This window comes from Apodemus sylvaticus, chromosome 2, assembly GCF_947179515.1.
Source record: "Apodemus sylvaticus chromosome 2, mApoSyl1.1, whole genome shotgun sequence".
Taxonomy (NCBI): domain Eukaryota; kingdom Metazoa; phylum Chordata; class Mammalia; order Rodentia; family Muridae; genus Apodemus; species Apodemus sylvaticus.
In genome coordinates this window covers 15,198,839-15,207,668 of record NC_067473.1, presented here as the reverse complement: position 1 = coordinate 15,207,668, position 8,830 = coordinate 15,198,839, and the positions used below count along the sequence as shown (strand labels likewise).

Here is an 8,830-nt window from a genome sequence, read left to right as displayed (position 1 = left end):
TTAGTAAAGTTTCTTTTATGAATGAGGGTGCCCTTGCATTTGGAGCATAGATGTTCGGCATTGAGAGTTCTTCTTGTTGGATTTTTCCTTTGACCAGCAAGAAGTGTCCCTCAGTGTCTCTTTTGATGACTTTAGGTTGAAAGTCAGTTTTATCTGATATTAGAGTGGCTACTCTGGCTTGTTTCCTGAGACCATTTGCTTGTAAAATTGTCTTCCAGCCTTTTGCTCTAAGGTAGTGTTTGTGTTTGACACTAAGGTGTGTTTCTTGTATGCAGCAAAATGTAGAGTCCTGTTTGCATATCCAGTCTATTAGTATATGTCTTTTTATTGGGAAATTGAGTCCATTGATGTTGAGTTATTAAGGAGTAGTGATTATTGCTTCCTGCCATTTTGATGTTATTTTTTTATATTTTATTTGTTATTTTCTTTTGGGTGTGTTGAAAGAAGTTTACTATCTTGCTTTTTCCAGGGTGAAGTTTCCCTCCTTGTATTGGTGTTTTTCTCCTATTATCTATCCTTTGTTGGGCTGGGTTTGTGGAAAGTTATTGGGTAAACTTGGTTTTGTCATGGAACATCTTGGTTTCTCCATCTACGATTATTGAGAGTTTTCCTGGGTATAGTAGTTTTGGCTGGCATTTGTGTTCTCTTAGAGTCTGCATGAGATCTGCCCAGGACCTTCTAGCTTTCATAATCTCTGGTGAGAAGTCTGCTGTGATTCTGATAGGTCTTCCTTTATATGTTACTTTGTCTTTTTCTCTTACTGCCTTTAATATTCTTTCTTTGTTTAGTACATTTGGGGGTTTGATTATTATGTGACAGGAGGTATTTCTTTTCTGGTCCAGTCTGTTTGGAGTTCTGTAGGCTTCTTGTATATTCATGGGCATCTCTCTCTTTAAGTTAGGGAAGTTTTCTTCCATAATTTTGTTCAAGATATTTGCAGGCCATTTAAGTTGTAAATCTTTACTCTCATCTATGCTTATAATCCTTAGGTTTGGCCTTCTCATTGTGTCCTGGACTTCCTGGATGTTTTGGGTTAAAATCTTTTTGCATTTTGCATTTTCTTTGACTGTTAAGTCCATGGTTTCTATGGTATCTTCAGCATCTGAGATTCTTGTATTCTGTTGTTGATATTTGCATCTATGGCCCTTGGTTTCTTTCCAAGGTTTTCTCTCTTCAAAGTTGTCTCCCTTTGCTATTTCTTAGTTGTTTCTACTTCTGTTATTAGATCCTGGATGGTTTTGCTCAGCTCCTTCACTTGCTTGTTTGTGTTTTCCTGTAATTCTTTAAGAGATTTTGTGTTTACCCTGAGATTTCACCTTACACCAGTCAGAATGGCTAAGGTCAAAAACTCAGGAGACAGCAGGTATTGGTGAGGATGTGGAGAAAGAGGAACACTACTCCACTGTTTGTGGGGCTGTAAGATGATACAACCACTTTGGAAATCAGTCTGGTGGTTCCTCAGAAAACTGGACATGACACTTCCGGAGGACCCTGCTATACCTCTCCTGGGCATATACCCATAGGATTCCCCAGCATGCAATAAAGACACATGCTCCATTATGTTCATAGCAGCCTTATTTATAATAGCCAGAAGCTGGAAAGAATCTAGATGCCCCTCAAAGCAGGAATGGATACAGAAAATGTGGTATATTTACACAATGGAATACTACTCAGCAATTAGAAACAATGAATTCATGAAATTTTTAGGCAAATGGTTTGATCTGGAAAATATCATCCTAAGTGAGGTAACCCAAACACAAAAGAATACACATGGAATGCAATCTCTGAGAAGTGGATATTAATTAGCCCACTAGTCCTGAAAACCCAAAGCACAAATCGCATAACAAATGACTCCCATGAAGAAGTATGGAGAGGGTCCTGATCCTGGAAAAGATTGACCTAGCATTGGAGGGGAATATAAGGACAGAGAAAAAAGAGGGAGGTGATTGGAGAATAGATGGAGAGAAGAAGGTTTATGGGACATATGGGGAGGGGGGATCCGGGAAAGGGGAAATCATTTGGAATATAAACAAAGAATATAGAAAATAAAAGTATTAAAAAAGAGAGAGATTTTGTGTTTCCTCTTTCATGACCTAAGCCTATTGACCAAAGTTCTGTATTTTTTTAAGTGATTTTTGTGTTTCCTCTATTGGCTTCTATCTTTTGACCCATATTCTCCTGAATTTCTTTTAATGATTTTTGTGTTTCCCTTGTAAGGGCTTATAACTTTTGATCCATTTTCTCCTGAATTTCTTTAAGAGATTTATTTATGTCCTTCATTTGTTCCTCTAACAGCATCATGACCAGTGATTTTAAATCTAAATCTTGTTTTTCTGGTGTGTTGGGGTATCCAGGACTTGCTCTTAATGGAGAATTGGGTTCAGATGCTGCCATATTGCCTTGATTTCTGTTACTAATGTTCCTACATTTGCCTTTTGCCATCTAGTTCTCACTGGTGTTAGTTGATCTTGTTGTCAATGGCTGGTGTTTCAACCTTCTTTGAGACTGTAAGGCTATTTCCTCAACACTGGATGACTGGGTGTCCCCTGGCACAGATTGCTGATGTGTTGCTCTCCCCTTGGGTGCTGTTGGAGCCCTGGTGTGTCCTGCCCCAAGCAATGTTATACTTGGGTTGTCTCTGTGAACCAAACCTGGTGCTGCCCATCTGCTCTGTCAGGGAACAAAGATGGCCATGGAGATCCCGCAGGGCACAGGCCCCATGCCTGGCTGGCACACCCAGGTCCTGGGCACAGGCAGCAGCCAGCAGCTCAGTGGTTTGCATCCCCAGAGGTCTTAGACTCGGGATATCTCATTACCCTGGGTTGTCTGTCTCATCCCACTGGGGACAAAGATGGCAGCTGCTGACCTCTCTGCCCCCTCGCTTAATTTTCAACAAAGACCCTATTCCTAAATTCTTTAAGGAATTTTTGTGTTTCCTCTTTAAGGGCTTCTACCTGTTGACTCATGTTCTCCTGTGGGTTTTCTTTTTAGGGATTTTTGTGATTCCTTTTTAAGGGCTTCTACATATTGATCCATGTTCTCCCATAATCCCCTATGGGATTTTTGTTTTGCCTCTTTAAGGAATTCTATCTCACATATTTCTTTAAGGGATTTTTGTGTTTTCTATTTAAGGGTTTCTACCTTTTGATCCATATTCTCTTGTATTTCTTTAAGGGATTTTTGTGCTTCCTCTTAAGGACTACTATCTGTTGATCCATGTTCTCCTGTATTTCCTTAAGGGAGTTATTTATGTCCTTCTTGAAGTCCTCCATCAGCAATCTGAGATGCGATTTTAAATCTAGCTCTTGATTTTCTGATGTGATGGAGTGTCCAGGATTTGCTGTTGTTGTAGATCTGGGTTCTGATGGTGCAATGTTGTCTTGATTTCTGTTGGTAATGATCTTGTGTTTGTCTTTGGCCATCTTGTTATCTCTGGTGTTAGCTGGTCTTCATGTCTCTATCTTCTTTGTCCTGCATGCTTATGTTTCTGTACTCCTGGGATTCCCTTTCCCTCCAATGCCCTGCAAACAGCTGTTTCTCCAGGAAGTATCAGGTGATGGGGTCTGCCCTGTGGCAGACTTGGCCAGGGTCTAATGCCCTACAGGCTGCTAGTTCTCAAATATTTTGCTATTCCCAGATCTCGAGTGCCCTGCTGATGCTGGTTCTTGAATGCCTTGCTTCTGCCAGTTCGAATGCCCTGCTGATGCCAGTGCTCAAATGCCCTGTTCCTGCCAGTTCTCTAAAGAATATCAGGAAGTAGGATGGTTGGGAGAGTTTTTATATCTGCTTCTATTTCTTTGGGTTATGGCACTGTTTTGATGGTCTATCTGTTCCTAATTTAACTTTGGTATTTGATATCTGTCTAGAAAATTGTCCATTTCAACCAGATTTTACAGTAGTGTTGAGTATAGTCTTTTCTAGTAGGATCTGATGAATGTTTGAGTTTCCTCCCTTTTCATTTCTGATTGTGTTAATTTGCATACTGTCTCTGTGCCCTCTGGTTAGTCTGGGTCTTGGTTGATCGCTCTTGTTGATTTTCTCAGAGAACCCTCCATTGGTTTTGTTGATTATATAGCTCTTTTTTTGTTTCTACTTGGTTAATCTCAGCCCTGAGTTTGATGATTTCCTGCCTTCTACTCCTCTTGGGTATATTAGCTTCTTTCCGTTCTAGAGCTTTCAGGTGTGCTATTAAGATTCTAGTGTATGCTCTCTCTGGTTGCTTTTTGGAGGCACTCAGAGCTATGAGTTTTCCTCTTAGCACTACTTTCATTATGTCCCATAAATTTTGGTATGTTGTGCCTTTATTTTCATTAAATTCTAAAAAGTCTTTGATTTCTTTCCTTAAAAGTTCACACACAGTTGCAAGAAATGCTGCTCCGTGTTTGCTTTGGGAACAGGCTTACTGTGGCTCACTATACAAGGAACTTTTAATTGACTTCTATGGCTATGGGTTTCCAGAACAACAAATCACCAAAGAGAGTTTGCTATCAACTAGAGCATGATCAGTTTTTCTAGTGATAGTACATGAGAACATCTCATCACACCTTTAGCAACATTACAGAATTGGAAGATAGACAGACAATATTCATGTATGCCCTAACATTTCACCTAGGGCTTAACATTCTTCCCTTTGATCTGGTTTTGAAAGTCAAGTCTTAGACTCTTAATTTTCTAAGGCAGGTGTTATATTATGTCCAAAGAATCATAATGTTAACAGTGGAATGCACTGTTTAACTAAAGAAGCTCAAGCATTAATTATGTAAATTTCAGAGGCAAGTGCCATCAGGAGGCATGGGGACCAATTAAAATATTTATCAATGAGGCCACTCAAAAACATCACTTATGTAGTCCTTTATTTTATTTCAGCATTTTAAAGGATTGTTTTACTTTGGCTAAAATATCTCTAATTACTTCCAAATGATTAGCACAGAAACAGCATTATTTATCTAGCATCATATCACATTATGATAGCAGATCCTAGCTAAGTTGATTTGAAAATAATTCTCAAGACATGCTGATACATCTTAAACCAAAAGTTTTTTTCTTCTTAGATATCATAGACTTACATTTGGAATCATGATAGGATGGACACTATGTTAATTCATGTGATGAGAGTAGTATGTCACTTGGCATTTTAGGCAGCCATTTATTCCTTGTACCAGGGGGTTTCCTTTGGACTTAGCACCATTTCAGCCTATTAGGCAAGACAATGTATTATCTTCTGTAACTACATCTAACTGATATAAGGACATTGCCATCATGTCCAAAAAGGTTGAAAGGCTAATCAAAGGTTGGACAATGGGGCATTTATCCAAAGTATCTGATTAGTTGATCCACAAAGAAGATATTGGTTTGACTGGTGCACATCAGCTTTTAGCAATTCAGAGCTCAGTGACTTGCAGTCTACAAGTGATCCCTGGATGGAGTCTGTCAACCAGGTGAAAGTCTGCTAAGAAACATATAAACAAGAGACAGGAGTTAGAGTTATTTGGTAATTTGGGAAGAGGAGGAATCCTAAGAACAAGGGAAAAGTCCCATTTTCCAGAACAGACAGGTATGCTTATCTTGTGTTCCTTTGATTGTGGCAGATAGAATCAAGTGACTTCTTGAAACTTTATATCTTAGGAAAACAGTTGGGGCTGGAAAAATGGCTCACCAATTAAGAGCACAGTATAGAGTTCCTGATTTCAATTCCAGATCAAAAAGCTCACGGGACAGCAAATGTTGGAGAGGATGTGGAGAAGGAGGAACACTCCTCCACTGCTGGTACAACAACTCTGGAAATCAGATTGGTGGTTCTGGAAAGAACCAAGATGGCTGTCAGCAAAGGAATAGATACAGAAGCGGTAGTATATTTAAATGGAATGGAATACTACTCCTCTATTAAAAACAATAAATTCATGAAAATCTTAGGCTGGGACTGGAAAATATCATTCTGAGTGAGGTAACCCAATCACAAAAGAATACATAGTATGCACTCACTGATAAGTGAATATTAGCCCAAAGCTTGGAATACCCAAGACACAACTCACATATCAAATGAAGCTCAAGAAGATGGAAAACAAAGTATGGACACTCTGGCCCTTCTTATAAGGGGGAACAAAAATATCTACAGAAGGAGATACTGAGACAAAATCTGGAGCAGATTCTAAGGGAAAGACCATCCAGAGAATGCCCCACCTAGGAATCCATCCCATACACAAATACATAGCCCAGACACTATGGGAGATACCCACAAGAACTTTCTTAATGGAGCCAGATACAGCTGTCACCTGAGGCCAAGCAGAACAATTCCCTGAGGATTTTGGAGAGGCTAGATTGAATCAGTCATCTTGAAGAGGTGTTGGAGTTGAACCAGCCAGCCATAATTCAGGAAGAATCAGAAATTGTTCAAAATAAGCCTCAGAGACAACAATATCATCTGGCAAGTAGATGATACACTCTTGAACCTGGTGGGTATATATCTGGTGCACTCCCAAAGTGAGTGGCTATCATGACCACCAACTTTGCAAGAAGCTGAGTACAGGAGTCCTCTGACAGAAAGCTCTAGAAGAGAAATTCACCAGGGTTGTCTCCAGAGGAAGAATCATTTCCTCAAGTTCTGCAGGGTAACCAGAGACCTTTGGGATCCCTGGAGCCACTGGAGACTCAAGTCCAGAGAAAGAACAAAGCAGGAGCCTCTAAGAAGGTGATCATAAACTAACACAAAAGACAAGTTTAGTTGACTAGGCAGACTTTGACTGCATTACAGATGGAAAACTCCAATTCTGATCCTTCACACAGAAGGGGAAGGGTTGAAGACCAACCAAAGGTATTGGAGAAAGCCTTTCCCTTAATGATCTCAATTGTAATGGCAGTTGTAAACACCCTACAAGTTTCCATTGCAATCTTTATACATTTCCTCTCAGAAGAACTTGAAAAAAGAACTGTACAATGAGAAACTGTCTCAAAAATGGGTGAAAAGCTAGCTGTCCAATAACAAGAACTAGGTGAACTAGCAGACAAAGTATCAATGATATTACAAAGGCCTGAGAGAAAAAAGACAGAGGAAGTAAGAGACCAGGAAGTGCTTAATTGTGGAACTGTGGTGCCTGATAAAATGGAGGATCAAGAAAGACAGCCCACTGAACTCCCAACCCAGCCTCTTAAGGAAAGTGAATCAAATCTAGCAGCTACCCTTTCTTTCCCAGTTGCCCCAAAACAAAGGCCTGAAAATGGTTTTCAGCAGCAAAGAGAAACTTTGCATCCAAATAATAGGGAGCCTGACTGTGTAAAACAATGTGGGTATTACAGTGCTTCTCTCCTGAAGACAAAGGATGCCCAAATCTCCCCACCTCAGCTGCCTCCCCTCGAACTTCAGCTACTGATGCAAATTTGGCAGGATCCTCTGATCACAACTCTTCCTCATTTACCAAGCTTCAAAGATTTTAAGCTATCCTGAAGACACCTTATATGCTAGACTTGAGAAATGAACCAGCAAAAGAGGATTTGAAGCCTATTGTTATAGACAGCAGTAATGTTGCAATTACCCATGGTCTGAAAAAGTTCTTTAGTTGCAGAGGCATAGTGATTGCAGTGGAATATTTTTGGAAGCTCGGCAATAGAAATATCACTGTGTTTGTCCCACAGTGGAGAACAAGAAGGCATCCAAATGCCGGAGAACAGCACTTCTTAAGACAGCTAGACGATATTGGGATATGAGCTTTAACTCCTTCCTGGGACATCTTAGGACACAGGATGGCTTCTCAGGAAGACTGGTTCCTGCTCCACTTAGCAGAGAAGACTGGCGGTATCATTGTAACAAATGATAGCTTGAGAGAGTTTGTGACTCAGTTGGTGTCCTGGAGAGAAATTGTTACCAAAAGACTGCTTCAGTACACTTTTGTGGGGGACATATTTATGGTTGCTGATGATCCCTTGGGAAGACATGGACTTCAGCTAGAAGAATTACTTCAAAAGGAGGACTATCTTGGCAACATACAGCCAAGGCTGGCGGCCCAGCCAAAGGTGGGCACATTTGGCCTTGGCTTGCAAAGTCACAAAACCCAGGCATCCAACACAAGCCGGGAGGCTCCATCCAGCATTCAGAGAGCAGCTTTGGGCCCTTGACTTCCTCAGCAACCCCACTCCACACCCCTGACCATCCTTCCAGGAATGCAGCAGAACTTTCCTGGCCTGGCCCAGAGAACTTCTGCAGAGACAGTCGAGCTGAGTCAGGTGTTGGTCAACATCTTCCCTGACTCTGAGCAAAAACAGAAGATCAACCAGATCCTGGCAGCCAATCCCTACTAGAAAGACCTGAATGCCCTCTCTGCTCTGGTGTTGGACTGCTGACTGGCCGGACAGTCTAGTGTTGAAGGGGGCCCCAGGTGGAGGAGGCTGGAGGGGGAGCTGCCAACTCTGGAAAGTGCCAGGATGCTAAGAAGACCATGGTGCACATTTCTGCCTTAGAAAACAAAAGGAAAGGGAATGTCTGGTGTGAACAACATGAGGTGCTCAGTCAACAGATGGGGGAACTAAGTACAGCAAGAAATAGACTGAAGAATGCTGAAGAACTCAAGTGGAAATTTAAGGATTCTGTGGAAAGTCGGGAGGGTGGGGTTTGACTGGGACAAACAGGTGAAGGAATGTTTAGCTGAAGCAGACACAGGAGAGAGGATGGTTTGCTAAAGTGAGCAAGCAAAAGGACAAGTGTTTGGCATGAAAAATTCGTTGAGAAGGACAGGCATGTGCTGGTCCATCTTACACGGCTTAGTTGAACTGCACATTCTACACGGTTTAATTGAGCTGCACATTCTATGCCATAGAGAGAAGTGCACAAGAACATTCC

The 8,830-nt window shown here is 41.1% G+C and overlaps 1 pseudogene; it reads left to right on the top strand.

The window, feature by feature from the left end:
* The first annotated feature begins 7,012 nt into the window (after window positions 1–7,012).
* LOC127677250 (NEDD4-binding protein 1-like) lies at window positions 7,013–8,334 on the top strand (annotated as a pseudogene).
* The last annotated feature ends 496 nt before the right edge of the window (window positions 8,335–8,830 follow it).